This window comes from Scyliorhinus torazame, chromosome 17 (assembly GCF_047496885.1).
Source record: "Scyliorhinus torazame isolate Kashiwa2021f chromosome 17, sScyTor2.1, whole genome shotgun sequence".
NCBI classification, from domain to species: domain Eukaryota; kingdom Metazoa; phylum Chordata; class Chondrichthyes; order Carcharhiniformes; family Scyliorhinidae; genus Scyliorhinus; species Scyliorhinus torazame.
The window spans coordinates 15,093,931-15,121,118 of record NC_092723.1 but is presented as its reverse complement, the minus strand read 5'-3'; positions in this window follow the sequence as shown (position 1 = coordinate 15,121,118).

The window sequence follows — 27,188 nt, the reverse complement described above, 5'->3', positions numbered from 1 at the left end:
GTAGCAGTGTCGTCTCCCTGTCACTTGTAGCAGTGTCGTCTCCCTGTCACTTGTAGCAGTGTAGTCTCCCTGTCACTTGTAGCAGTGTAGTCTCCCTATCACTTGTAGCAGTGTTGTCTCCCTGTCACTTGTAGCAGTGTAGTCTCCCTATCACTTGTAGCAGTGTTGTCTCCCTGTCACTTGTAGCAGTGTCGTCTCCCTGTCACTTGTAGCAGTGTCGTCTCCCTGTCACTTGTAGCAGTGTAGTCTCCCTGTCACTTGTAGCAGTGTAGTCTCCCTATCACTTGTAGCAGTGTTGTCTCCCTGTCACTTGTAGCAGTGTCGTCTCCCTGTCACTTGTAGCAGTGTAGTCTCCCTGTCACTTGTAGCAGTGTAGTCTCCCTGTCACTTGTAGCAGTGTAGTCTCCCTATCACTTGTAGCAGTGTTGTCTCCCTGTCACTTGTAGCAGTGTAGTCTCCCTATCACTTGTAGCAGTGTAGTCTTCCTGTTACTTGTAGCAGTGGAGCTGAGTCCACAAAAGATCAGCCATGATCTCATTGAATGGCGGAGCAGGCTCGAGGGGCCAGATGGCCTACTCCTGCTCCTAGTTCTTATGTTCTTATGTCACTTGTAGCAGTGTAGTCTCCCTGTCACTTGTAGCAGTGTAAACTCCCAGTCACTTGTAGCAGTGTAGTCTCCCTGTCACTTGTAGCAGTGTAGCCTCCGTGACACTTGTAGCAGTGTAGTCTCCCTGTCACTTGTAGCAGTGTGGTCTCCATTGGGGGAAATTGAAATTGTTGAAGTTAACCGAAGGTTTAAGACATGGCAGGAGATCTCAGACCCGTGTCATGCTCCTCGTGTGCGATGTGGGAGCTCAGGGACACGTCCACTGTCCCTGGCTCCTTCATGTGCATGAAGTGTGTCCAGTTGCAGCTCCTGTTAGACCACTTGACGGCTCTGGAGCTGCGGATGGACTCACTTTGGAGCGTCCGCGATGCTGAGGACGTCGTGGATAGCACGTTTAGCGAGTTGGTCACACCGCAGGTGAAAGGTACTGAGGGAGATAGTAAATGTGTGACCAAAAGACAGAGCAAGAGTAGGAAGGCAGTGCAGGTGTCCTCTGCGGTCATCTCCCTGCAAAACAGATATACCGCTTTGGATACTGTTGAGGGAGATGGCTCACCAGGGGAAGGCGGCAGCAGGCAGGTTCATGGCACCGTGGCTGGCTCTGCTGCGCAGCTGGGCAGGAAGAAGAATGGCAGGGCTATAGTGATAGGGGACTCAATTGTAAGGGGAATAGACAGGCGGTTCTGCGGACAAAATCGAGACTCCAGGATGGTATGTTGCCTCCCTGGTGCAAGGGTGAAGGATGTCTCGGAGCGGCTGCAGGACATTCTGGGGGGGGGGGGGGGGTGAACAGCCAGCTGTCGTGGTGCACATAGGCACCAACGATATAGGTAAAAAACGGGACGAGGTCCTACAAGCTGAATTTAGGGAGCTAGGAGTTAAACTAAAAAGTAGGACCTCAAAGGTAGTAATCTCAGGATTGCTACCAGTGCCACGAGCTAGTCAGAGTAGGAATGTCAGGATAGAGAGGATGAATACGTGGCTCGAGAGATGGTGCAAGAGGGAGGGATTCAAATTCCTGGGACATTGGAACCGATTCTGGGGGAGGTGGGACCAGTACAAACCGGACGGTCTGCACCTGGGCAGGACTGGAACCGATGTCCTAGGGGGGGTGTTTGCTAGAGCTGTTGGGGAGAGTTTAAACTAATGTGGCAGGGGGATGGGAACCGATGCAGGAAGTTGGAAGGTCGTAAAACAGGGACAGAAATAAAAGGCAGTAAGGGGGAAAGTGTAAGGCAGAGAAGCCATAGTCAAAAATCAAAAAGGGTGACAGTACAAGGTACAGTGACTGAGGGGAGCTCAGTGAATAGGACCAGGAATACTAAAATAAATAAAACGGGAAGTGAAAACATTAATGGTAAGCGATGCGGCAGGTTGTTACAGGAAGATGTGGGTTCGACGACAAGGAAAATTAGGAGAAAGGTTAAGAGGAAATATAACTTAGGAGAGGTTACTGATCGAGGTGTTAAGATTCAGAACAGAGGTAAAAAAGCCAACATAAGTGTACTTTACCTGAATGCTCGTAGTATTCGGAATAAGGTAAATGAGTTGATGGCGCAAATCATCGTGAATGACTATGATTTAGTGGCCATTACTGAAACATGGTTAAAGGATGGTCACGACTGGGAGTTAAATATCCAAGGGTATCAAACTTTTCGGAAGGACAGAGTGGATGGTAAGGGAGGTGGTGTAGCTCTGTTATTTAAGGATGACATCCGGGCAACAGTAAGGGATGACATCGGTGCTATGGAGGATAAGGTTGAATCCATTTGGGTGGAAATCAGGAATAGTAAGGCGAAAAAGTCACTGATAGGAGTAATCTATAGGCCACCAAATAGTAACATTATGGTGGGGCAGGCAATAAACAAAGAAATAACAGATGCATGTAGAAATGGTACAGCAGTTATCATGGGGGATTTTAATCTACATGTTGATTGGTTTAACCAGGTCGGTCAAGGCAGCCTTGAGGAGGAGTTTATAGAATGTATCCGCGATAGTTTCCTCGAACAGTATGTAATGGAACCTACGAGGGAACAAGCGGTCCTAGATCTGGTCCTGTGTAATGAGACAGGATTGATTCAGGATCTCATAGTTAGGGATCCTCTCGGAAGGAGCGATCACAATATGGTGGAATTTAAAATACAGATGGAGGGTGAGAAGGTAAAATCAAGCACTAGTGTTTTGTGCTTAAACAAAGGAGATTACAATGGGATGAGAGAAGAACTAGCTAAGGTAGACTGGGAGCAAAGACTTTATGGTGAAACAGTTGAGGAACAGTGGAGAACCTTCCAAGTGATTTTTCACAGTGCCCAGCAAAGGTTTATACCAACAAAAAGGAAGGACGGTAAAAAGAGGGAAAATCGACCGTGGATATCTAAGGAAATAAGGGAGAGTATCAAATTGAAGGAAAAAACATACAAAGTAGCAAAGATCAGTGGGAGACTAGAGGACTGGGAAATCTTTAGGGGGCAACAGAAAGCTACTAAAAAAGCTATAAAGAAGAGTAAGATAGATTATGAGAGTAAACTTGCTCAGAATATAAAAACAGATAGTAAAAGTTTCTACAAATACATAAAACAAAAAAGAGTGGCGAAGGTAAATATTGGTCCTTTAGAGGATGAGAAGGGAGATTTAATAATGGGAGATGAGGAAATGGCTGAGGAACTGAACAGGTTTTTTGGGTCGGTCTTCACAGTGGAAGACACAAATAACATGCCAGTGACTGATGGAAATGAGGCTATGACAGGTGAGGACCTTGAGAGGATTGTTATCACCAAGGAGGTAGTGATGGGCAAGCTAATGGGGCTAGAGGTAGACAAGTCTCCTAGACCTGATGGAATGCATCCCAGAGTGCTAAAAGAGATGGCTAGGGAAATTGCAAATGCACTAGTGATAATTTACCAAAATTCACTAGACTCTGGGGTGGCCCCGGCGGATTGGAAATTAGCAAACGTGACACCACTGTTTAAAAAAGGAGGTAGGCAGAAAGTGGGTAATTATAGGCCAGTGAGCTTAACTTCGGTAGTAGGGAAGATGCTGGAATCTATCATCAAGGAAGAAATAGCGAGGCATCTGGATGGAAATTGTCCCATTGGACAGACGCAGCATGGGTTCATAAAGGGCAGGTCGTGCCTAACTAATTTAGTGGAATTTTTTGAGGACATTAACAGTGCGGTAGATAACGGGGAGCCAATGGATGTGGTATATCTGGATTTCCAGAAAGCCTTTGACAAGGTGCCACACAAAAGGTTGTTGCATAAGATAAAGATGCATGGCATTAAGGGGAAAGTAGGAGCATGGATAGAGGATTGGTTAATTAATAGAAAGCAAAGAGTGGGGATTTATGGGTGTTACTCTGGTTGGCAATCAGTAGCTAGTGGTGTCCCTCAGGGATCAGTGTTGGGCCCACAACTGTTCACAATTTACATAGATGATTTGGAGTTGGGGACCAAGGGCAATGTGTCCAAGTTTGCAGACGACACTAAGATAAGTGGTAAAGCAAAAGGTGCAGAGGATACTGGAAGCCTGCAGAGGGATTTGGACAGGCTAAGTGAATGGGCTAGGGTCTGGCAGATGGAATACAATGTTGACAAATGTGAGGTTATCCATTTTGGTAAGAATAACGGCAAAAGGGATTATTATTTAAATGATAAAAAATTAAAACATGCTGCTGTGCAGAGAGATCTGGGTGTGCTAGTGCATGAGTCGCAGAAAGTTGGTTTTCAGGTGCAACAGGTGATTAAGAAGGCAAATGGAATTTTGTCCTTCATTGCTAGAGGGATGGAGTTTAAGACTAGGGAGGTCATGCTGCAATTGTATAAGGTGTTAGTGAGGCCACACCTGGAGTATTGTGTTCAGTTTTGGTCTCCTTACTTGAGAAAGGACGTACTGGCACTGGAGGGTGTGCAGAGGAGATTCACTAGGTTAAACCCAGACCTGAAGGGGTTGGATTACGAGGAGAGGTTGAGTAGACTGGGACTGTACTCGTTGGAATTTAGAAGGATGAGGGGGGATCTTATAGAAACATATAAGATTATGAAGGGAATAGATAGGATAGATGCGGGCAGGTTGTTTCCACTGGCGGGTGAAAGCAGAACTAGGGGGCATAGCCTCAAAATAAGGGGAAGTAGATTTAGGACTGAGTTTAGGAGGAACTTCTTCACCCAAAGGGTTGTGAATCTATGGAATTCCTTGCCCAGTGAAGCAGTAGAGGCTCCTTCATTAAATGTTTTTAAGATAAAGATAGATAGTTTTTTGAAGAATAAAGGGATTAAGGGTTATGGTGTTCGGGCCGGAAAGTGGAGCTGAGTCCACAAAAGATCAGCCATGATCTCATTGAATGGCGGAGCAGGCTCGAGGGGCCAGATGGCCTACTCCTGCTCCTAGTTCTTATGTTCTTATGTCACTTGTAGCAGTGTAGTCTCCCTGTCACATGTAGCAGTGTAAACTCCCAGTCACTTGCAGCAGTGTAATCTCCCTGTCACTTGTAGCAGTGTAATCTCCCAGTAACTTGTAGCAGTGTAATCTCCCAGTCACTTGTAGCAGTGTAATCTCCCAGTCACTTGTAGCAGTGTAATCTCCCTGTCACTTGTAGCAGTGTAATCTCCCAGTAACTTGTAGCAGTGTAGTCTCCCTGTCACTTGTAGCAGTGTAATCTCCCTGTGACTTGTAGCAGTGTGGTCTCCCTGTCACTTGTAGCAGTGTAATCTCCCTGTAACTTGTAGCAGTGTAGTCTCCCTGTGACTTGTAGCAGTGTGGTCTCCCTGTCACTTGTAGCAGTGTAGTCTCCCTGTCACTTGTAGCAGTGTAGTCTCCCTGTCACTTGTAGCAGTGTAATCTTCCTGTCACTTGTAGCAGTGTAATCTCCCTGTCACCTGTAGCAGTGTAATCCCCCAGTCACTTGTAGCAGTTTGGTCTCCGTGTCACTTGTAGCAGTGTGGTCTCCCTGTCACTTGTAGCAGTGTGGTCTTCGTGTCACTTGTAGCAGTGTAGTCTCCCTGTCACTTGTAGCCGTGTAGTCTCCCTATCACTTGTAGCAGTGTAGTCTCCCTGTCACTTGTAGCAGTGTAGTCTCCCTATCACTTGTAATAGTGTAGTCTCCCTGTCACTTGTAGCAGTGTAGTCTCCCTATCACTTGTTGCAGCGTGGTCTCCCTGTCACTTGTAGCAGTGTAGTCTCCCAGTCACTTGGAGCAGTGTAGTCTCCCTGTCACTTGTAGCAGTGTAGTCTCCCTATCACTTGTAATAGTGTAGTCTCCCTGTCACTTGTAGCAGTGTGGTCTTCGTGTCACTTGTAGCAGTGTAGTCTCCCTGTCACTTGTAGCAGTGTAGTCTCCCTGTCACTTGTAGCAGTGTAGTCTCCCTGTCACTTGTAGCAGTGTAGTCTCCCTGTCACTTGTAGCAGTGCAGTCTCCCTGTCACTTGTAGCAGTGTAGTCTCCCTGTCACTTGAGGCAGTGTAGTCTCCCTGTCACTTGTAGCAGTGTAGTCTCCCTATCACTTGTTGCAGCGTGGTCTCCCTGTCACTTGTAGCAGTGTAGTCTCCCAGTCACTTGGAGCAGTGTAGTCTCCCTGTCACTTGTAGCAGTGTAGTCTCCCTATCACTTGTAATAGTGTAGTCTCCCTGTCACTTGTAGCAGTGTAGTCTCCCTGTCACTTGGAGCAGTGTCATCTCCCTGTCACATGTAGCAGTGCAGTCTCCCTGTCACTCGTAGCAGTGTCGTCTCCCTGTCACTTGTAGCAGTGTGGTCTCCCTGTCACTTGTAGCAGTGTAGTCTCCCTGTCACTTGGAGCAGTGTAGTCTCCCTGTCACTTGTAGCAGTGTAGCCCCCCTGTCACTTGTAGCAGTGTAGTCTCCCTGTCACTTGTACCAGTGTAGTCTCCCTGTCACGTGTAGCAGTGTAGTCACTCTGTCACTTGTAGCAGTGTAGCCTCCCTGTTACTTGTAGCAGTGTAGTCACTCTGTCACTTGTAGCAGTGTAGCCTCCCTGTTACTTGTAGCAGTGTAGTCACTCTGTCACTTGTAGCAGTGTAGTCTCCCTGTCACTTGTAGCAGTGTAGTCTCCCTGTTACTTGTAGCAGTGTAGTCTCCCTGTCACTTGTAGCAGTGTAATCGATCAGTCACTTGTAGCAGTGTCATCTCCCTGTCACTTGTAGCAGTGCAGTCTCCCTGTCACGTGTAGCAGTGTAGTTACTCTGTCACTTGTAGCAGTGTAATCTCCCTGTCACTTGTAGCAGTGTAGTCTCCCTGTCACTTGTTGCAGTGTCATCTCCCTGTCACTTGTAGCAGTGTAATCTCCCTGTCACTTGTAGCAGTGTAGTCTCCCTGTCACTTGTAGCAGTGTAATCTCCCTGTCACTTGTAGCAGTGTAGTCTCCCTGTCACTTGTAGCAGTGCCATCTCCCTATTACTTGTAGCAGTGTAGTCTCCCTGTCACTTGTAGCTGTGTAGTCTCCCTGTCACTTGTAGCAGTGTAGTCTCCCTGTCACTTGTAGCAGTGTAATCTCCCTGTCACCTGTAGCCGTGTAGTCTCCCTGTCACTTGTAGCAGTGTAGCCTCCCTGTCACTTGTAGCAGTGTAGTCTTCCTGTCACTTGTAGCAGTGTAGTCTCCCTGTCACTTGTAGCAGTGTAGTCTCCCAGTCACTTGGAGCAGTGTAGTCTCCCTGTCACTTGAGGCAGTGTAGTCTCCCTGCCACTTGTAGCAGTGTAGTCTCCCTATCACTTGTAATAGTGTAGTCTCCCTGTCACTTGTAGCAGTGTAGTCTCCCTGTCACTTGTAGCAGTGTAATCTCCCTGTCACTTGCAGCAGTGTAGTCTCCCTGTCACTTGTAGCAGTGTTGTCTCCCTGTCACGTGTAGCAGTGTAATCTCCCTGTCACTCGTAGCAGTGTCGTCTCCCTGTCTCTTGTAGCAGTGTGGTCTCCCTGTCACTTGTAGCAGTGTAGTCTCCCTGTCACTTGGAGCAGTGTAGTCTCCCTGTCACTTGTAGCAGTGTAGCCCCCCTGTCACTTGTAGCAGTGTAGTCTCCCTGTCACTTGTACCAGTGTAGTCTCCCTGTCACTTGTAGCAGTGTAGCCCCCCTGACACTTGTAGCAGTGTCATCTCCCTGTCACTTGTAGCAGTGTAGTCTCCCTGTCACGTGTAGCAGTGTAGTCACTCTGTCACTTGTAGCAGTGTAGCCTCCCTGTTACTTGTAGCAGTGTAGTCTCCCTGTCACTTGTAGCAGTGTAATCTCCCTATCACTTGTAGCAGTGTAATCTCCCTATCACTTGTAGCAGTGTAGTCTCCCTGTCACTTGTAGCAGTGTAGTCTCTCTGTCACTTGTAGCAGTGTAATCTCCCTATCACTTGTAGCAGTGTAGTCTCCCTGTCACTTGTAGCAGTGTAGTCTCTCTGTCACTTGTAGCAGTGTAATCTCCCTATCACTTGTAGCAGTGTAGTCTCCCTGTCACTTGTAGCAGTGTAGTCTCCCTGTCACTTGTAGCAGTGTAGTCTCCCTGTCACTTGTAGCAGTGTAGTCTCCCTGTCACTTGTAGCAGTGTAGTCTCTCTGTCACTTGTAGCAGTGTAATCTCCCTATCACTTGTAGCAGTGTAGTCTCCCTGTCACTTGTAGCAGTGTAGTCTCCCTGTCACTTGTAGCAGTGTAATCTCCCTGTCACTTGTAGCAGTGTAATCTCCCTGTCACCTGTAGCAGTGTAGCCTCCCTGTCACTTGTAGCAGTGTAATCTCCCTATCACTTGTAGCAGTGTAGTCTCCCTGTCACTTGTAGCAGTGTAGCCTCCCTGTCACTTGTAGCAGTGTAATCTCCCTATCACTTGTAGCAGTGTAGTCTCCCTGTCACTTGTAGCAGTGTAGTCTCCCTGTCACTTGTAGCAGTGTAGCCTCCCTGTCACTTGTAGCAGTGTAATCTCCCTGTCACTTGGAGCAGTGTCATCTCCCTGTCACATGTAGCAGTGCAGTCTCCCTGTCACTTGTAGCAGTGTAGTCTCCCTGTCACTTGTAGCAGTGTAGTCTCCCTGTCACTTGTAGCAGTGTCGTCTCCCTGTCACTTGTAGCAGTGTGGTCTCCCTGTCACTTGTAGCAGTGTAGTCTCCCTGTCACTTGTAGCAGTGTAGTCTCCCTGTCACTTGTACCAGTGTAGTCTCCCTGTCACTTGTAGCAGTGTAATCTCCCTGTCACTTGGAGCAGTGTAGTCTCCCTGTCACTTGTAGCAGTGTAGCCCCCCTGTCACTTGTAGCAGTGTAGTCTCCCTGTCACTTGTACCAGTGTAGTCTCCCTGTCACTTGTAGCAGTGTAGCCCCCCTGACACTTGTAGCAGTGTCATCTCCCTGTCACTTGTAGCAGTGTAGTCTCCCTGTCACGTGTAGCAGTGTAGTCACTCTGTCACTTGTAGCAGTGTAGCCTCCCTGTTACTTGTAGCAGTGTAGTCTCCCTGTCACTTGTAGCAGTGTAGTCTCCCTGTCACTTGTAGCAGTGTAGTCTCTCTGTCACTTGTAGCAGTGTAGCCTCCCTGTTACTTGTAGCAGTGTAGTCTCCCTGTCACTTGTAGCAGTGTAGCCTCCCTGTCACTTGTAGCAGTGTAATCTCCCAGTCACTTGTAGCAGTGTAATCGATCAGTCACTTGTAGCAGTGCAGTCTCCCTGTCACTTGTTGCAGTGTCATCTCCCTGTCACTTGTAGCAGTGTAGTCTCCCTGTCACTTGTAGCTGTGTAATCTATCAGTCACTTGTAGCAGTGTCATCTCCCTGTCACTTGTAGCAGTGTAATCTCCCTGTCACTTGTAGCTGTGTAGTCTCCCTGTCACTTGTAGCAGTGTAGTCTCCCTGTCACTTGTAGCAGTGTAGTCTCCCTGTCACTTGTAGCAGTGTAGTCTCCCTGTCACTTGTAGCAGTGTAATCTATCAGTCACTTGTAGCAGTGTCATCTCCCTGTCACTTGTAGCAGTGTAGTCTCCCTGTCACTTGTAGCAGTGTAGTCTCCCTGTCACTTGTTGCAGTGTAGTCTCCCTGTCACTTGTAGCAGTGTAATCTCCCTGTCACTTGTTGCAGTGTCGTCTCCTTGTCACTTGTAGCAGTGTAAACTCCCAGTCACTTGCAGCAGTGTAATCTCCCTGTCACTTGTAGCAGTGTAATCTCCCAGTAACTTGTAGCAGTGTAATCTCCCAGTCACTTGTAGCAGTGTAATCTCCCAGTCACTTGTAGCAGTGTAATCTCCCTGTCACTTGTAGCAGTGTAATCTCTCAGTAACTTGTAGCAGTGTAGTCTCCCTGTCACTTGTAGCAGTGTAATCTCCCTGTGACTTGTAGCAGTGTGGTCTCCCTGTCACTTGTAGCAGTGTAATCTCCCTGTAACTTGTAGCAGTGTAGTCTCCCAGTGACTTGTAGCAGTGTGGTCTCCCTGTCACTTGTAGCAGTGTAGTCTCCCTGTCACTTGTAGCAGTGTAGTCTCCCTGTCACTTGTAGCAGTGTAATCTTCCTGTCACTTGTAGCAGTGTAATCTCCCTGTCACCTGTAGCAGTGTAATCCCCCAGTCACTTGTAGCAGTTTGGTCTCCGTGTCACTTGTAGCAGTGTGGTCTCCCTGTCACTTGTAGCAGTGTGGTCTTCGTGTCACTTGTAGCAGTGTAGTCTCCCTGTCACTTGTAGCCGTGTAGTCTCCCTATCACTTGTAGCAGTGTAGTCTCCCTGTCACTTGTAGCAGTGTAGTCTCCCTATCACTTGTAATAGTGTAGTCTCCCTGTCACTTGTAGCAGTGTAGTCTCCCTATCACTTGTTGCAGCGTGGTCTCCCTGTCACTTGTAGCAGTGTAGTCTCCCAGTCACTTGGAGCAGTGTAGTCTCCCTGTCACTTGTAGCAGTGTAGTCTCCCTATCACTTGTAATAGTGTAGTCTCCCTGTCACTTGTAGCAGTGTGGTCTTCGTGTCACTTGTAGCAGTGTAGTCTCCCTGTCACTTGTAGCAGTGTAGTCTCCCTGTCACTTGTAGCAGTGTAGTCTCCCTGTCACTTGTAGCAGTGTAGTCTCCCTGTCACTTGTAGCAGTGCAGTCTCCCTGTCACTTGTAGCAGTGTAGTCTCCCTGTCACTTGAGGCAGTGTAGTCTCCCTGTCACTTGTAGCAGTGTAGTCTCCCTATCACTTGTTGCAGCGTGGTCTCCCTGTCACTTGTAGCAGTGTAGTCTCCCAGTCACTTGGAGCAGTGTAGTCTCCCTGTCACTTGTAGCAGTGTAGTCTCCCTGTCACTTGTAGCAGTGTAATCTCCCTGTCACTTGCAGCAGTGTAGTCTCCCTGTCACTTGGAGCAGTGTCATCTCCCTGTCACATGTAGCAGTGCAGTCTCCCTGTCACTCGTAGCAGTGTCGTCTCCCTGTCACTTATAGCAGTGTGGTCTCCCTGTCACTTGTAGCAGTGTAGTCTCCCTGTCACTTGGAGCAGTGTAGTCTCCCTGTCACTTGTAGCAGTGTAGCCCCCCTGTCACTTGTAGCAGTGTAGTCTCCCTGTCACTTGTACCAGTGTAGTCTCCCTGTCACGTGTAGCAGTGTAGTCACTCTGTCACTTGTAGCAGTGTAGCCTCCCTGTTACTTGTAGCAGTGTAGTCACTCTGTCACTTGTAGCAGTGTAGCCTCCCTGTTACTTGTAGCAGTGTAGTCACTCTGTCACTTGTAGCAGTGTAGTCTCCCTGTCACTTGTAGCAGTGTAGTCTCCCTGTTACTTGTAGCAGTGTAGTCTCCCTGTCACTTGTAGCAGTGTAATCGATCAGTCACTTGTAGCAGTGTCATCTCCCTGTCACTTGTAGCAGTGCAGTCCCCCTGTCACGTGTAGCAGTGTAGTTACTCTGTCACTTGTAGCAGTGTAATCTCCCTGTCACTTGTAGCAGTGTAGTCTCCCTGTCACTTGTTGCAGTGTCATCTCCCTGTCACTTGTAGCAGTGTAATCTCCCTGTCACTTGTAGCAGTGTAGTCTCCCTGTCACTTGTAGCAGTGTAATCTCCCTGTCACTTGTAGCAGTGTAGTCTCCCTGTCACTTGTAGCAGTGCCATCTCCCTATTACTTGTAGCAGTGTAGTCTCCCTGTCACTTGTAGCTGTGTAGTCTCCCTGTCACTTGTAGCAGTGTAGTCTCCCTGTCACTTGTAGCAGTGTAATCTCCCTGTCACCTGTAGCCGTGTAGTCTCCCTGTCACTTGTAGCAGTGTAGCCTCCCTGTCACTTGTAGCAGTGTAGTCTCCCTGTCACTTGTAGCAGTGTAGTCTCCCTGTCACTTGTAGCAGTGTAGTCTCCCAGTCACTTGGAGCAGTGTAGTCTCCCTGTCACTTGAGGCAGTGTAGTCTCCCTGCCACTTGTAGCAGTGTAGTCTCCCTATCACTTGTAATAGTGTAGTCTCCCTGTCACTTGTAGCAGTGTAGTCTCCCTGTCACTTGTAGCAGTGTAATCTCCCTGTCACTTGCAGCAGTGTAGTCTCCCTGTCACTTGTAGCAGTGTTGTCTCCCTGTCACGTGTAGCAGTGTAATCTCCCTGTCACTCGTAGCAGTGTCGTCTCCCTGTCACTTGTAGCAGTGTGGTCTCCCTGTCACTTGTAGCAGTGTAGTCTCCCTGTCACTTGGAGCAGTGTAGTCTCCCTGTCACTTGTAGCAGTGTAGCCCCCCTGTCACTTGTAGCAGTGTAGTCTCCCTGTCACTTGTACCAGTGTAGTCTCCCTGTCACTTGTAGCAGTGTAGCCCCCCTGACACTTGTAGCAGTGTCATCTCCCTGTCACTTGTAGCAGTGTAGTCTCCCTGTCACGTGTAGCAGTGTAGTCACTCTGTCACTTGTAGCAGTGTAGCCTCCCTGTTACTTGTAGCAGTGTAGTCTCCCTGTCACTTGTAGCAGTGTAATCTCCCTATCACTTGTAGCAGTGTAATCTCCCTATCACTTGTAGCAGTGTAGTCTCCCTGTCACTTGTAGCAGTGTAGTCTCTCTGTCACTTGTAGCAGTGTAATCTCCCTATCACTTGTAGCAGTGTAGTCTCCCTGTCACTTGTAGCAGTGTAGTCTCTCTGTCACTTGTAGCAGTGTAATCTCCCTATCACTTGTAGCAGTGTAGTCTCCCTGTCACTTGTAGCAGTGTAGTCTCCCTGTCACTTGTAGCAGTGTAGTCTCCCTGTCACTTGTAGCAGTGTAATCTCCCTATCACTTGTAGCAGTGTACTCTCCCTGTCACTTGTAGCAGTGTAGTCTCTCTGTCACTTGTAGCAGTGTAATCTCCCTATCACTTGTAGCAGTGTAGTCTCCCTGTCACTTGTAGCAGTGTAGTCTCCCTGTCACTTGTAGCAGTGTAATCTCCCTGTCACTTGTAGCAGTGTAATCTCCCTGTCACCTGTAGCAGTGTAGCCTCCCTGTCACTTGTAGCAGTGTAATCTCCCTATCACTTGTAGCAGTGTAGTCTCCCTGTCACTTGTAGCAGTGTAGCCTCCCTGTCACTTGTAGCAGTGTAATCTCCCTATCACTTGTAGCAGTGTAGTCTCCCTGTCACTTGTAGCAGTGTAGTCTCCCTGTCACATGTAGCAGTGTAGCCTCCCTGTCACTTGTAGCAGTGTAATCTCCCTGTCACTTGGAGCAGTGTCATCTCCCTGTCACATGTAGCAGTGTGGTCTCCCTGTCACATGTAGCAGTGTAGCCTCCCTGTCACTTGTAGCAGTGTAATCTCCCTGTCACTTGTAGCAGTGTCGTCTCCCTGTCACTTGTAGCAGTGTGGTCTCCCTGTCACTTGTAGCAGTGTAGTCTCCCTGTCACTTGTAGCAGTGTAGTCTCCCTGTCACTTGTACCAGTGTAGTCTCCCTGTCACTTGTAGCAGTGTAATCTCCCTGTCACTTGGAGCAGTGTAGTCTCCCTGTCACTTGTAGCAGTGTAGCCCCCCTGTCACTTGTAGCAGTGTAGTCTCCCTGTCACTTGTACCAGTGTAGTCTCCCTGTCACTTGTAGCAGTGTAGCCCCCCTGACACTTGTAGCAGTGTCATCTCCCTGTCACTTGTAGCAGTGTAGTCTCCCTGTCACGTGTAGCAGTGTAGTCACTCTGTCACTTGTAGCAGTGTAGCCTCCCTGTTACTTGTAGCAGTGTAGTCTCCCTGTCACTTGTAGCAGTGTAGTCTCCCTGTCACTTGTAGCAGTGTAGTCTCTCTGTCACTTGTAGCAGTGTAGCCTCCCTGTTACTTGTAGCAGTGTAGTCTCCCTGTCACTTGTAGCAGTGTAGCCTCCCTGTCACTTGTAGCAGTGTAATCTCCCAGTCACTTGTAGCAGTGTAATCGATCAGTCACTTGTAGCAGTGCAGTCTCCCTGTCACTTGTTGCAGTGTCATCTCCCTGTCACTTGTAGCAGTGTAGTCTCCCTGTCACTTGTAGCTGTGTAATCTATCAGTCACTTGTAGCAGTGTCATCTCCCTGTCACTTGTAGCAGTGCAATCTCCCTGTCACTTGTAGCTGTGTAGTCTCCCTGTCACTTGTAGCAGTGTAGTCTCCCTGTCACTTGTAGCAGTGTAGTCTCCCTGTCACTTGTAGCAGTGTAGTCTCCCTGTCACTTGTAGCAGTGTAATCTATCAGTCACTTGTAGCAGTGTCATCTCCCTGTCACTTGTAGCAGTGTAGTCTCCCTGTCACTTGTAGCAGTGTAGTCTCCCTGTCACTTGTTGCAGTGTAGTCTCCCTGTCACTTGTAGCAGTGTAATCTCCCTGTCACTTGTTGCAGTGTCGTCTCCTTGTCACTTGTAGCAGTGTAGTCTCCCTGTCACTTGTAGCAGTGTAGTCTCCCTGTCACTTGTCGCAGTGTCGTCTCCCTGTCACTTGTAGCAGTGTAATCTCCCAGTCACTTGTAGTAGTGTAATCTCCCTGTCACTTGTAGCAGTGTAATCTCCCAGTAACTTGTAGCAGTGTAGTCTCCCTGTCACTTGTAGCAGTGTAATCTCCCTGTCACTTGTAGCAGTGTAGTCTCCCTGTCACTTGTTGCAGTGTCGTCTCCTTGTCACTTGTAGCAGTGTAGTCTCCCTGTCACTTGTAGCAGTGTAGTCTCCCTGTCACTTGTTGCAGTGTCGTCTCCTTGTCACTTGTAGCAGTGTAGTCTCCCTGTCACTTGTAGCAGTGTAGTCTCCCTGTCACTTGTCGCAGTGTCGTCTCCCTGTCACTTGTAGCAGTGTAATCTCCCTATCACTTGTAGCAGTGTAGTCTCCCTGTCACTTGTAGCAGTGTAGCCTCCCTGTCACTTGTAGCAGTGTAATCTCCCTGTCACTTGTAGCAGTGTGGTCTCCCTGTCACTTGTAGCAGTGTAGTCTCCCTGTCACTTGTAGCAGTGTAGTCTTCCTGTCACTTGTAGCAGTGTAGCCTCCCTGTTACTTGTAGAGGTGTAGTCTCGCTGTCACTTGTAGCAGTGTGGTCTCCCTGTCACTTGTAGCAGTGTAGTCTCCCTGTCACTTGTAGCAGTGTAGTCTCCCAGTCACTTGTAGCAGTGTAGTCTCCCAGTCACTTGTAGCAGTGTAGTCTTCCTGTCACTTGTAGCAGTGTCTCCCAGTCACTTGTAGCAGTGTAGCCTCCCTGTCACTTGTAGCAGTGTAATCTCCCTATCACTTGTAGCAGTGTAGTCTTCCTGTCACTTGTAGCAGTGTAGTCTTCCTGTCACTTGTAGCAGTGTAGCCTCCCTGTTACTTGTAGCAGTGTAGTCTCCCTGTCACTTGTAGCAGTGTAGTCTTCCTGTCACTTGTAGCAGTGTAGCCTCCCTGTTACTTGTAGCAGTGTAGTCTCCCTGTCACTTGTAGCAGTGTAGCCTCCCTGTCACTTGTAGCAGTGTAATCTCCCTATCACTTGTAGCAGTGTAGTCTTCCTGTCACTTGTAGAAGTGTATCCCAGTCACTTGTAGCAGTGTAGCCTCCCTGTCACTTGTAGCAGTGTAATCTCCCTATCACTTGTAGCAGTGTAGTCTTCCTGTCACTTGTAGCAGTGTAGCCTCCCTGTTACTTGTAGCAGTGTAGTCTCGCTGTCACTTGTAGCAGTGTAGTCTCCCTGTCACTTGTAGCAGTGTAGTCTCCCAGTCACTTGTAGCAGTGTAGCCTCCCTGTCACTTGTAGCAGTGTAATCTCCCTATCACTTGTAGCAGTGTAGTCTTCCAGTCACTTGTAGCAGTGTAATCTCCCAGTCACTTGTAGCAGTGTAGTCTCCCTATCACTTGTAGCAGTGTAATCTCCCTGTCACTTGTACCAGTGTAATCTCCCAGTCACTTGTAGCAGTGTCGTCTCCCTATCACTTGTAGCAGTGTAGTCTTCCAGTCACTTGTAGCAGTGTAGCCTCCCTGTCACTTGTAGCAGTGTAATCTCCCAGTCACTTGTAGCAGTGTAATCTCCCAGTCACTTGTAGCAGTGTAGTCTTCCAGTCACAAGTAGCAGTGTAATCTCCCAGTCACTTCTAGCAGTGTAGTCTTCCTGTCACTTGTAGCAGTGTAGTCTTCCTGTCACTTGTAGCAGTGTAGTCTTCCTGTCACTTGTAGCAGTGTAGTCTCCCTGTCACTTGTAGCAGTGTAATCTCCCTGTCACTTGTAGCAGTGTAGTCTTCCTGTCACTTGTAGCAGTGTAATCTCCCTATCACTTGTAGCAGTGTAGTCTTCCTGTCTCTTGTAGCAGTGTAGCCTCCCTGTTACTTGTAGCAGTGTAGCCTCCCTGTCACTTGTAGCAGTGTAGCCTCCCTGTCACTTGTAGCAGTGTAATCTCCCTGTCACTTGTAGCAGTGTAGTCTTCCTGTCACTTGTAGCAGTGCAGTCTCCCTGTTACTTGTAGCAGTGTAGTCTTCCTGTCACTTGTAGCCGTGTAGTCTCCCTGTCACTTGTAGCAGTGTAATCTCCCTATCACTTGTAGCAGTGTAGTCTTCCTGTCACTTGTAGCAGTGCAGTCTCCCTGTTACTTGTAGCAGTGTAGTCTTCCTGTCACTTGTAGCCGTGTAGTCTCCCTGTCACTTGTAGCAGTGTAGCCTCCCTGTTACTTGTAGCAGTGTCGTCTCCCTGTCACTTGTAGCAGTGTAATCTATCAGTCACTTGTAGCAGTGTCATCTCCCTGTCACTTGGAGCAGTGTAGACTCCCTGTCACTTGGAGCAGTGTAGTCTCCCTATCACTTGTAATAGTGTAGTCTCCCTGTCACTTGTAGCAGCGTAGTCTCCCTGTCACTTGTTGCAGCGTGGTCTCCCTGTCACTTGTAGCAAGTGTAGTCTCCCTGACACTTGTAGCAGTGTAGTCTCCCTGTCACTTGTAGCTGTGTAGTCTCCCTGTCACTTGTAGCAGTCTAATCTATCAGTCACTTGTAGCAGTGTCATCTCCCAGTCACTTGTAGCAGTGTAATCTCCCTGTCACTTGTAGCAGTGTAGTCTCCCTGTCACTTGTAGCAGTGTAGTCTCCCTGTCACTTGTAGCAGTGTAGTCTCCCTGTCACTTGTAGCAGTGTAGTCTCCCTGTCACTTGTAGCAGTGTAGTCTCCCTGTCACTTGTAGCAGTGTAATCTCCCTGTCACTTGTAGCAGTGTAATCTCCCTGTCACTTGTAGCAGTGTAATCTCCCTGTCACTTGTAGCAGTGTAATCTCCCTGTCACTTGTAGCAGTGTAGTCTCCCTGTCACTTGTAGCAGTGTAGTCTCCCTGTCACTTGTAGCAGTGTAATCTCCCTGTCACTTGTAGCAGTGTAATCTCCCTGTCACTTGTAGCAGTGTAATCTCCCTGTCACTTGTAGCAGTGTAGTCTCCCTGTCACTTGTAGCAGTGTAGTCTCCCTGTCACTTGTAGCAGTGTAGTCTCCCTGTCACTTGTAGCAGTGTCATCTCCCTATCACTTGGAGCAGTGTTGTCTCCCTGTCACCTGTAGCAGTGTGGTCTCCTTGTCACTTGTAACAGTGTAGTCTCCCTGTCACTTGTAGCAGTGTGGTCTCCCTGTCACTTGTAGCAGTGTTGTCTCCCTGTCACCTGTAGCAGTGTGGTCTCCTTGTCACTTGTAACAGTGTAGTCTCCCTGTCACTTGTAGCAGTGTAGTCTCCCTGTCACTTGTAGCAGTGTAGCCCCCCTGTCACTTGTAGCAGTGTAGTCTCCCTGTCACTTGTAGCAGTGTAGTCTCCCTGTCACTTGTAGCAGTGTCATCTCCCTGTCACTTGTAGCAGTGTAGTCTCCCTGTTACGTGTAGCAGTGTAGTCACTCTGTCACTTGTAGCAGTGTAGCCTCCCTGTTACTTGTAGCAGTGTAGTCTCCCTGTCACTTGTAGCTGTGTAGTCTCCCTGTCACTTGTAGCAGTGTAGCCTCCCTGTTACTTGTAGCAGTGTAGTCTCCCTGTCACTTGTAGCAGTGTAATCTCCCTGTCACTTGTAGCAGTGTAGTCTCCCTGTCACTTGTAGCAGTGTAATCTCCCTGTCACTTGTAGCAGTGTAGTCTCCCTGTCACTTGTAGCAGTTTAATCTCCCTGTCACTTGTAGCAGTGTAGTCTCCCTGTCACTTGTCACAGTGTCGTCTCCTTGTCACTTGTAGCAGTGTAGTCTCCCTGTCACTTGTAGCAGTGTAGTCTCCCTGTCACTTGTAGCAGTGTAGTCTCCCTGTCACTTGTAGCAGTGTAGTCTCCCTGTCACTTGTAGCAGTGTAACCTCCCTATCACTTGTAGCAGTGTAGTCTTCCTGTCACTTGTAGCAGTGTAGTCTCCCTATCACTTGTAGCAGTGTAACCTCCCTATCACTTGTAGCAGTGTAGTCTCCCTATCACTTGTAGCAGTGTAGTCTCCCAGTCACTTGTAGCAGTGTAGTCTTCCTGTCACTTGTAGCAGTGTAGCCTCCCTGTCACTTGTAGCAGTGTAATCTCCCTGTCACTTGTAGCAGTGTAGTCTCCCAGTCACTTGTAGCAGTGTAGTCTCCATGTCACTTGTAGCAGTGTAGTCTTCCTGTCACTTGTAGCAGTGTAATCTCCCTGTCACTTGTAGCAGTGTAGTCTTCCTGTCACTTGTAGCAGTGTAGCCTCCCTGTTACTTGTAGCAGTGTCGTCTCCCTGTCACTTGTAGCAGTGTAATCTATCAGTCACTTGTAGCAGTGTAGTCTTCCTGTCACTTGTAGCAGTGTCTCCCAGTCACTTGTAGCAGTGTAGCCTCCCTGTCACTTGTAGCAGTGTAATCTCCCTATCACTTGTAGCAGTGTAGTCTTCCTGTCACTTGTAGCAGTGTAGTCTTCCTGTCACTTGTAGCAGTGTAGCCTCCCTGTTACTTGTAGCAGTGTAGTCTCCCTGTCACTTGTAGCAGTGTAGTCTTCCTGTCACTTGTAGCAGTGTAGCCTCCCTGTTACTTGTAGCAGTGTAGTCTCCCTGTCACTTGTAGCAGTGTAGCCTCCCTGTCACTTGTAGCAGTGTAATCTCCCTATCACTTGTAGCAGTGTAGTCTTCCTGTCACTTGTAGAAGTGTAGCCTCCCTGTCACTTGTAGCAGTGTAATCTTCCTGTCACTTGTAGCAGTGTAGTCTTCCTGTCACTTGTAGCAGTGTAGCCTCCCTGTCACTTGTAGCAGTGTAATCTCCCTATCACTTGTAGCAGTGTAGTCTTCCTGTCACTTGTAGCAGTGTAGCCTCCCTGTTACTTGTAGCAGTGTAGTCTCGCTGTCACTTGTAGCAGTGTAGTCTCCCTGTCACTTGTAGCAGTGTAGTCTCCCAGTCACTTGTAGCAGTGTAGCCTCCCTGTCACTTGTAGCAGTGTAATCTCCCTATCACTTGTAGCAGTGTAGTCTTCCAGTCACTTGTAGCAGTGTAATCTCCCAGTCACTTGTAGCAGTGTAGTCTCCCTATCACTTGTAGCAGTGTAATCTCCCTGTCACTTGTACCAGTGTAATCTCCCAGTCACTTGTAGCAGTGTCGTCTCCCTATCACTTGTAGCAGTGTAGTCTTCCAGTCACTTGTAGCAGTGTAGCCTCCCTGTCACTTGTAGCAGTGTAATCTCCCAGTCACTTGTAGCAGTGTAATCTCCCAGTCACTTGTAGCAGTGTAGTCTTCCAGTCACTTGTAGCAGTGTAATCTCCCAGTCACTTCTAGCAGTGTAGTCTTCCTGTCACTTGTAGCAGTGTAGTCTTCCTGTCACTTGTAGCAGTGTAGTCTTCCTGTCACTTGTAGCAGTGTAGTCTCCCTGTCACTTGTAGCAGTGTAATCTCCCTGTCACTTGTAGCAGTGTAGTCTTCCTGTCACTTGTAGCAGTGTAATCTCCCTATCACTTGTAGCAGTGTAGTCTTCCTGTCACTTGTAGCAGTGTAGCCTCCCTGTTACTTGTAGCAGTGTAGCCTCCCTGTCACTTGTAGCAGTGTAGCCTCCCTGTCACTTGTAGCAGTGTAATCTCCCTGTCACTTGTAGCAGTGTAGTCTTCCTGTCACTTGTAGCAGTGCAGTCTCCCTGTTACTTGTAGCAGTGTAGTCTTCCTGTCACTTGTAGCCGTGTTGTCTCCCTGTCACTTGTAGCAGTGTAATCTCCCTATCACTTGTAGCAGTGTAGTCTTCCTGTCACTTGTAGCAGTGCAGTCTCCCTGTTACTTGTAGCAGTGTAGTCTTCCTGTCACTTGTAGCCGTGTAGTCTCCCTGTCACTTGTAGCAGTGTAGCCTCCCTGTTACTTGTAGCAGTGTCGTCTCCCTGTCACTTGTAGCAGTGTAATCTATCAGTCACTTGTAGCAGTGTCATCTCCCTGTCACTTGGAGCAGTGTAGTCTCCCTGTCACTTGGAGCAGTGTAGTCTCCCTATCACTTGTAATAGTGTAGTCTCCCTGTCACTTGTAGCAGCGTAGTCTCCCTGTCACTTGTTGCAGCGTGGTCTCCCTGTCACTTGTAGCAAGTGTAGTCTCCCTGACACTTGTAGCAGTGTAGTCTCCCTGTCACTTGTAGCTGTGTAGTCTCCCTGTCACTTGTAGCAGTCTAATCTATCAGTCACTTGTAGCAGTGTCATCTCCCAGTCACTTGTAGCAGTGTAATCTCCCTGTCACTTGTAGCAGTGTAGTCTCCCTGTCACTTGTAGCAGTGTAGTCTCCCTGTCACTTGTAGCAGTGTAGTCTCCCTGTCACTTGTAGCAGTGTAGTCTCCCTGTCACTTGTAGCAGTGTAGTCTCCCTGTCACTTGTAGCAGTGTAATCTCCCTGTCACTTGTAGCAGTGTAATCTCCCTGTCACTTGTAGCAGTGTAATCTCCCTGTCACTTGTAGCAGTGTAATCTCCCTGTCACTTGTAGCAGTGTAGTCTCCCTGTCACTTGTAGCAGTGTAGTCTCCCTGTCACTTGTAGCAGTGTAATCTCCCTGTCACTTGTAGCAGTGTAATCTCCCTGTCACTTGTAGCAGTGTAATCTCCCTGTCACTTGTAGCAGTGTAGTCTCCCTGTCACTTGTAGCAGTGTAGTCTCCCTGTCACTTGTAGCAGTGTAGTCTCCCTGTCACTTGTAGCAGTGTCATCTCCCTATCACTTGGAGCAGTGTTGTCTCCCTGTCACCTGTAGCAGTGTGGTCTCCTTGTCACTTGTAACAGTGTAGTCTCCCTGTCACTTGTAGCAGTGTGGTCTCCCTGTCACTTGTAGCAGTGTTGTCTCCCTGTCACCTGTAGCAGTGTGGTCTCCTTGTCACTTGTAACAGTGTAGTCTCCCTGTCACTTGTAGCAGTGTAGTCTCCCTGTCACTTGTAGCAGTGTAGCCCCCCTGTCACTTGTAGCAGTGTAGTCTCCCTGTCACTTGTAGCAGTGTAGTCTCCCTGTCACTTGTAGCAGTGTCATCTCCCTGTCACTTGTAGCAGTGTAGTCTCCCTGTCACTTGTAGCAGTGTCATCTCCCTGTCACTTGTAGCAGTGTAGTCTCCCTGTTACGTGTAGCAGTGTAGTCACTCTGTCACTTGTAGCAGTGTAGCCTCCCTGTTACTTGTAGCAGTGTAGTCTCCCTGTCACTTGTAGCTGTGTAGTCTCCCTGTCACTTGTAGCAGTGTAGCCTCCCTGTTACTTGTAGCAGTGTAGTCTCCCTGTCACTTGTAGCAGTGTAATCTCCCTGTCACTTGTAGCAGTGTAGTCTCCCTGTCACTTGTAGCAGTGTAATCTCCCTGTCACTTGTAGCAGTGTAGTCTCCCTGTCACTTGTAGCAGTTTAATCTCCCTGTCACTTGTAGCAGTGTAGTCTCCCTGTCACTTGTCACAGTGTCGTCTCCTTGTCACTTGTAGCAGTGTAGTCTCCCTGTCACTTGTAGCAGTGTAGTCTCCCTGTCACTTGTAGCAGTGTAGTCTCCCTGTCACTTGTAGCAGTGTAGTCTCCCTGTCACTTGTAGCAGTGTAATCTCCCAGTCACTTGTAGCAGTGTAGTCTTCCAGTCACTTGTAGCAGTGTAATCTCCCAGTCACTTCTAGCAGTGTAGTCTTCCTGTCACTTGTAGCAGTGTAGTCTTCCTGTCACTTGTAGCAGTGTAGTCTTCCTGTCACTTGTAGCAGTGTAGTCTCCCTGTCACTTGTAGCAGTGTAATCTCCCTGTCACTTGTAGCAGTGTAGTCTTCCTGTCACTTGTAGCAGTGTAATCTCCCTATCACTTGTAGCAGTGTAGTCTTCCTGTCACTTGTAGCAGTGTAGCCTCCCTGTTACTTGTAGCAGTGTAGCCTCCCTGTCACTTGTAGCAGTGTAGCCTCCCTGTCACTTGTAGCAGTGTAATCTCCCTGTCACTTGTAGCAGTGTAGTCTTCCTGTCACTTGTAGCAGTGCAGTCTCCCTGTTACTTGTAGCAGTGTAGTCTTCCTGTCACTTGTAGCCGTGTTGTCTCCCTGTCACTTGTAGCAGTGTAATCTCCCTATCACTTGTAGCAGTGTAGTCTTCCTGTCACTTGTAGCAGTGCAGTCTCCCTGTTACTTGTAGCAGTGTAGTCTCCCTGTCACTTGTAGCAGTGTAGCCTCCCTGTTACTTGTAGCAGTGTCGTCTCCCTGTCACTTGTAGCAGTGTAATCTATCAGTCACTTGTAGCAGTGTCATCTCCCTGTCACTTGGAGCAGTGTAGTCTCCCTGTCACTTGGAGCAGTGTAGTCTCCCTATCACTTGTAATAGTGTAGTCTCCCTGTCACTTGTAGCAGCGTAGTCTCCCTGTCACTTGTTGCAGCGTGGTCTCCCTGTCACTTGTAGCAAGTGTAGTCTCCCTGACACTTGTAGCAGTGTAGTCTCCCTGTCACTTGTAGCTGTGTAGTCTCCCTGTCACTTGTAGCAGTCTAATCTATCAGTCACTTGTAGCAGTGTCATCTCCCAGTCACTTGTAGCAGTGTAATCTCCCTGTCACTTGTAGCAGTGTAGTCTCCCTGTCACTTGTAGCAGTGTAGTCTCCCTGTCACTTGTAGCAGTGTAGTCTCCCTGTCACTTGTAGCAGTGTAGTCTCCCTGTCACTTGTAGCAGTGTAGTCTCCCTGTCACTTGTAGCAGTGTAATCTCCCTGTCACTTGTAGCAGTGTAATCTCCCTGTCACTTGTAGCAGTGTAATCTCCCTGTCACTTGTAGCAGTGTAATCTCCCTGTCACTTGTAGCAGTGTAGTCTCCCTGTCACTTGTAGCAGTGTAGTCTCCCTGTCACTTGTAGCAGTGTAATCTCCCTGTCACTTGTAGCAGTGTAATCTCCCTGTCACTTGTAGCAGTGTAATCTCCCTGTCACTTGTAGCAGTGTAGTCTCCCTGTCACTTGTAGCAGTGTAGTCTCCCTGTCACTTGTAGCAGTGTAGTCTCCCTGTCACTTGTAGCAGTGTCATCTCCCTATCACTTGGAGCAGTGTTGTCTCCCTGTCACCTGTAGCAGTGTGGTCTCCTTGTCACTTGTAACAGTGTAGTCTCCCTGTCACTTGTAGCAGTGTGGTCTCCCTGTCACTTGTAGCAGTGTTGTCTCCCTGTCACCTGTAGCAGTGTGGTCTCCTTGTCACTTGTAACAGTGTAGTCTCCCTGTCACTTGTAGCAGTGTAGTCTCCCTGTCACTTGTAGCAGTGTAGCCCCCCTGTCACTTGTAGCAGTGTAGTCTCCCTGTCACTTGTAGCAGTGTAGTCTCCCTGTCACTTGTAGCAGTGTCATCTCCCTGTCACTTGTAGCAGTGTAGTCTCCCTGTTACGTGTAGCAGTGTAGTCACTCTGTCACTTGTAGCAGTGTAGCCTCCCTGTTACTTGTAGCAGTGTAGTCTCCCTGTCACTTGTAGCTGTGTAGTCTCCCTGTCACTTGTAGCAGTGTAGCCTCCCTGTTACTTGTAGCAGTGTAGTCTCCCTGTCACTTGTAGCAGTGTAATCTCCCTGTCACTTGTAGCAGTGTAGTCTCCCTGTCACTTGTAGCAGTGTAATCTCCCTGTCACTTGTAGCAGTGTAGTCTCCCTGTCACTTGTAGCAGTTTAATCTCCCTGTCACTTATAGCAGTGTAGTCTCCCTGTCACTTGTCACAGTGTCGTCTCCTTGTCACTTGTAGCAGTGTAGTCTCCCTGTCACTTGTAGCAGTGTAGTCTCCCTGTCACTTGTAGCAGTGTAGTCTCCCTGTCACTTGTAGCAGTGTAGTCTCCCTGTCACTTGTAGCAGTGTAACCTCCCTATCACTTGTAGCAGTGTAGTCTTCCTGTCACTTGTAGCAGTGTAGTCTCCCTATCACTTGTAGCAGTGTAACCTCCCTATCACTTGTAGCAGTGTAGTCTTCCTGTCACTTGTAGCAGTGTAGTCTCCCTATCACTTGTAGCAGTGTAGTCTCCCAGTCACTTGTAGCAGTGTAGTCTTCCTGTCACTTGTAGCAGTGTAGCCTCCCTGTCACTTGTAGCAGTGTAATCTCCCTGTCACTTGTAGCAGTGTAGTCTCCCAGTCACTTGTAGCAGTGTAGTCTCCATGTCACTTGTAGCAGTGTAGTCTTCCTGTCACTTGTAGCAGTGTAATCTCCCTGTCACTTGTAGCAGTGTAGTCTTCCTGTCACTTGTAGCAGTGTAGCCTCCCTGTTACTTGTAGCAGTGTCGTCTCCCTGTCACTTGTAGCAGTGTAATCTATCAGTCACTTGTAGCAGTGCCATCTCCCTGTCACTTGTAGCAGTGTAGTCTCCCTGTCACGTGTAGCAGTGTAGTCACTCTGTCACTTGTAGCAGTGTAGCCTCCCTGTTACTTGTAGCAGTGTAGTCTCCCTGTCACTTGTAGCAGTGTAGTCTCCCAGTCACTTGTAGCAGTGTAGTCTCCCTGTCACTTGTAGCAGTGTAGCCTCCCTGTTACTTGTAGCAGTGTAGTCTCCCTGTCACTTGTAGCAGTGTAGTCTCCCTGTCACGTGTAGCAGTGTAATCTCCCAGTCACTTGTAGCAGTGTAGTCTCCCTGTCACTTGTAGCAGTGTGGTCTCCCTATCACTTGTAGCAGTGTGGTCTCCCTGTCACTTGTAGCAGTGTCGTCTCCCTGTCACTTGTAGCAGTGTAGTCTCCCTGTCACTTGTAGCAGTGCCATCTCCCTGTCACTTGTAGCAGTGTAATCTATCAGTCACTTGTAGCAGTGTCATCTCCCTGTCACTTGTAGCAGTGTAATCTATCAGTCACTTGTAGCAGTGTCATCTCCCTGTCACTTGTAGCAGTGTAGTCTCCCTGTCACGTGTAGCAGTGTAATCTCCCAGTCACTTGTAGCAGTGTAGTCTCCCTGTCACTTGTAGCAGTGTGGGGCGTCATTCTCCGACCCCCCGCCGGGTCGGAGAATGGCCGTTGGCCGCCGTGAATCCCGCCCCCGCCCCCGCCGAAGTCTCCGCTCGCGGAGATTGGGCGGGGGCGGGAATCCAGCCGCGCCGGTTGGCGGGACCCCCCGCTGGATTCTCCGGCCCGGATGGGCCGAAGTCCCGCCCAGGAATTGCCTGTCCCGCCGACGTAAATCAAACCTGGTATTTACCGGCGGGACCAGGCAGCGTGGGCGGGCTCCGGGGTCCTGGGGGGGGGCGCGGGGCGATCTGACCCCGGGGGGTGCCCCCACGGTGGCCTGGCCCGCGATCGGGGCCCACCGATCCGCGGGCGGGCCTGTGCCGTGGGGGCACTCTTTCCCTTCCGCCTCCGCTACGGCCTCCACCATGGCGGAGGCAGAAGAGACTCTCCCCACTGCGCATGCGCGGGAAACTTTCGGCGGCCGCTGACGCTCCCGCGCATGCGCGGGGAAACTGACAGCTGCCGCTGACGCTCCCGCGCATGCGCCGCATTTCCGCGCCAGCTGGCGGGGCAACAAACGCCATTTCCGCCAGCTGGCGGGGCGGAAATCCCTCCGGCGTCGGCCTAGCCCCTCAATGTTGGGGCTAGGCCGCCAAAGATGCGGAGACTTCCGCACCTTTTTGCCGGCGCGATGCCCGTCTGATTTGCGCCGGCTTTGGCGCCAGTCGGCGGGCATCCCGCCGTTGGGGGAGAATTTCGCCCCTGGTCTCCCTATCACTTGTAGCAGTGTAGTCTCCCTGTCACTTGTAGCAGTGTCATCTCCCTGTCACTTGTAGCAGTGTAATCTATCAGTCACTTGTAGCAGTGTCATCTCCCTGTCACTTGTAGCAGTGTAATCTCCCTGTCACTTGTAGCAGTGTAGTCTCCCTGTCACGTGTAGCAGTGTAATCTCCCTGTCACTTGTAGCAGTGTAGTCTCCCTGTCACTTGTCGCAGTGTCGTCTCCCTGTCACTTGTAGCAGTGTTGTCTCCCTGTCACTTGTAGCAGTGTAGTCTCCCTGTCACTTGTCGCAGTGTCGTCTCCCTGTTACTTGTAACAGTGTAATCTCCCTGTCACTTGTAGCAGTGTAATCTCCCTGTCACTTGTAGCAGTGTAATCTCCCAGTCACTTGTAGCAGTATAGTCTCCCAGTCACTTGTAGCAGTGTGGTCTCCCTGTCACTTGTAGCAGTGTAGTCTCCCTGTCACTTGTAGCAGTGTAGTCTCCCAGTCACTTGTAGCAGTGTAGCCTCCCTGTCACTTGTAGCAGTGTAGTCTTCCTGTCACTTGTAGCAGTGTAGCCTCCCTGTTACTTGTAGCAGTGTAGTCTCCCTGTCACTTGTAGCAGTGTAATCTCCCTGTCACTTGTAGCAGTGTAGTCTCCCTGTCACTTGTAGCAGTGTAATCTCCCTGTCACTTGTAGCAGTGTAGTCTCCCTGTCACTTGTAGCAGTGCAGTCTCCCTGTCACTTGTAGCAGTGTAGTCTCCCAGTCACTTGTAGCAGTGTAGTCTCCCTGTCACTTGTAGCAGTGTAGTCTCCCTGTCACTTGTAGCAGTGTAATCTCCCTGTCACTTGTAGCAGTGTAGTCTCCCAGTCACTTGTAGCAGTGTAGTCTCCCTGTCACTTGTAGCAGTGTAGTCTCCCTGTCACTTGTAGCAGTGTAATCTCCCTGTCACTTGTAGCAGTGTGGTCTCCCTGTCACTTGTAGCAGTGTAGTCTCCCTGTCACTTGTAGCAGTGTAGTCTCCCTGTCACTTGTAGCAGTGTAGTCTCCCTGTCACTTGTCGCAGTGTCGTCTCCCTGTCACTTGTAGCAGTGTAGTCTCCCTGTCACTTGTCGCAGTGTCGTCTCCCTGTCACTTGTAGCAGTGTAGTCTCCATGTCACTTGTAGCAGTGTAGTCTCCCTGTCACTTGTCGCAGTGTCGTCTCCCTGTTACTTGTAACAGTGTAATCTCCCAGTCACTTGTAGCAGTATAGTCTCC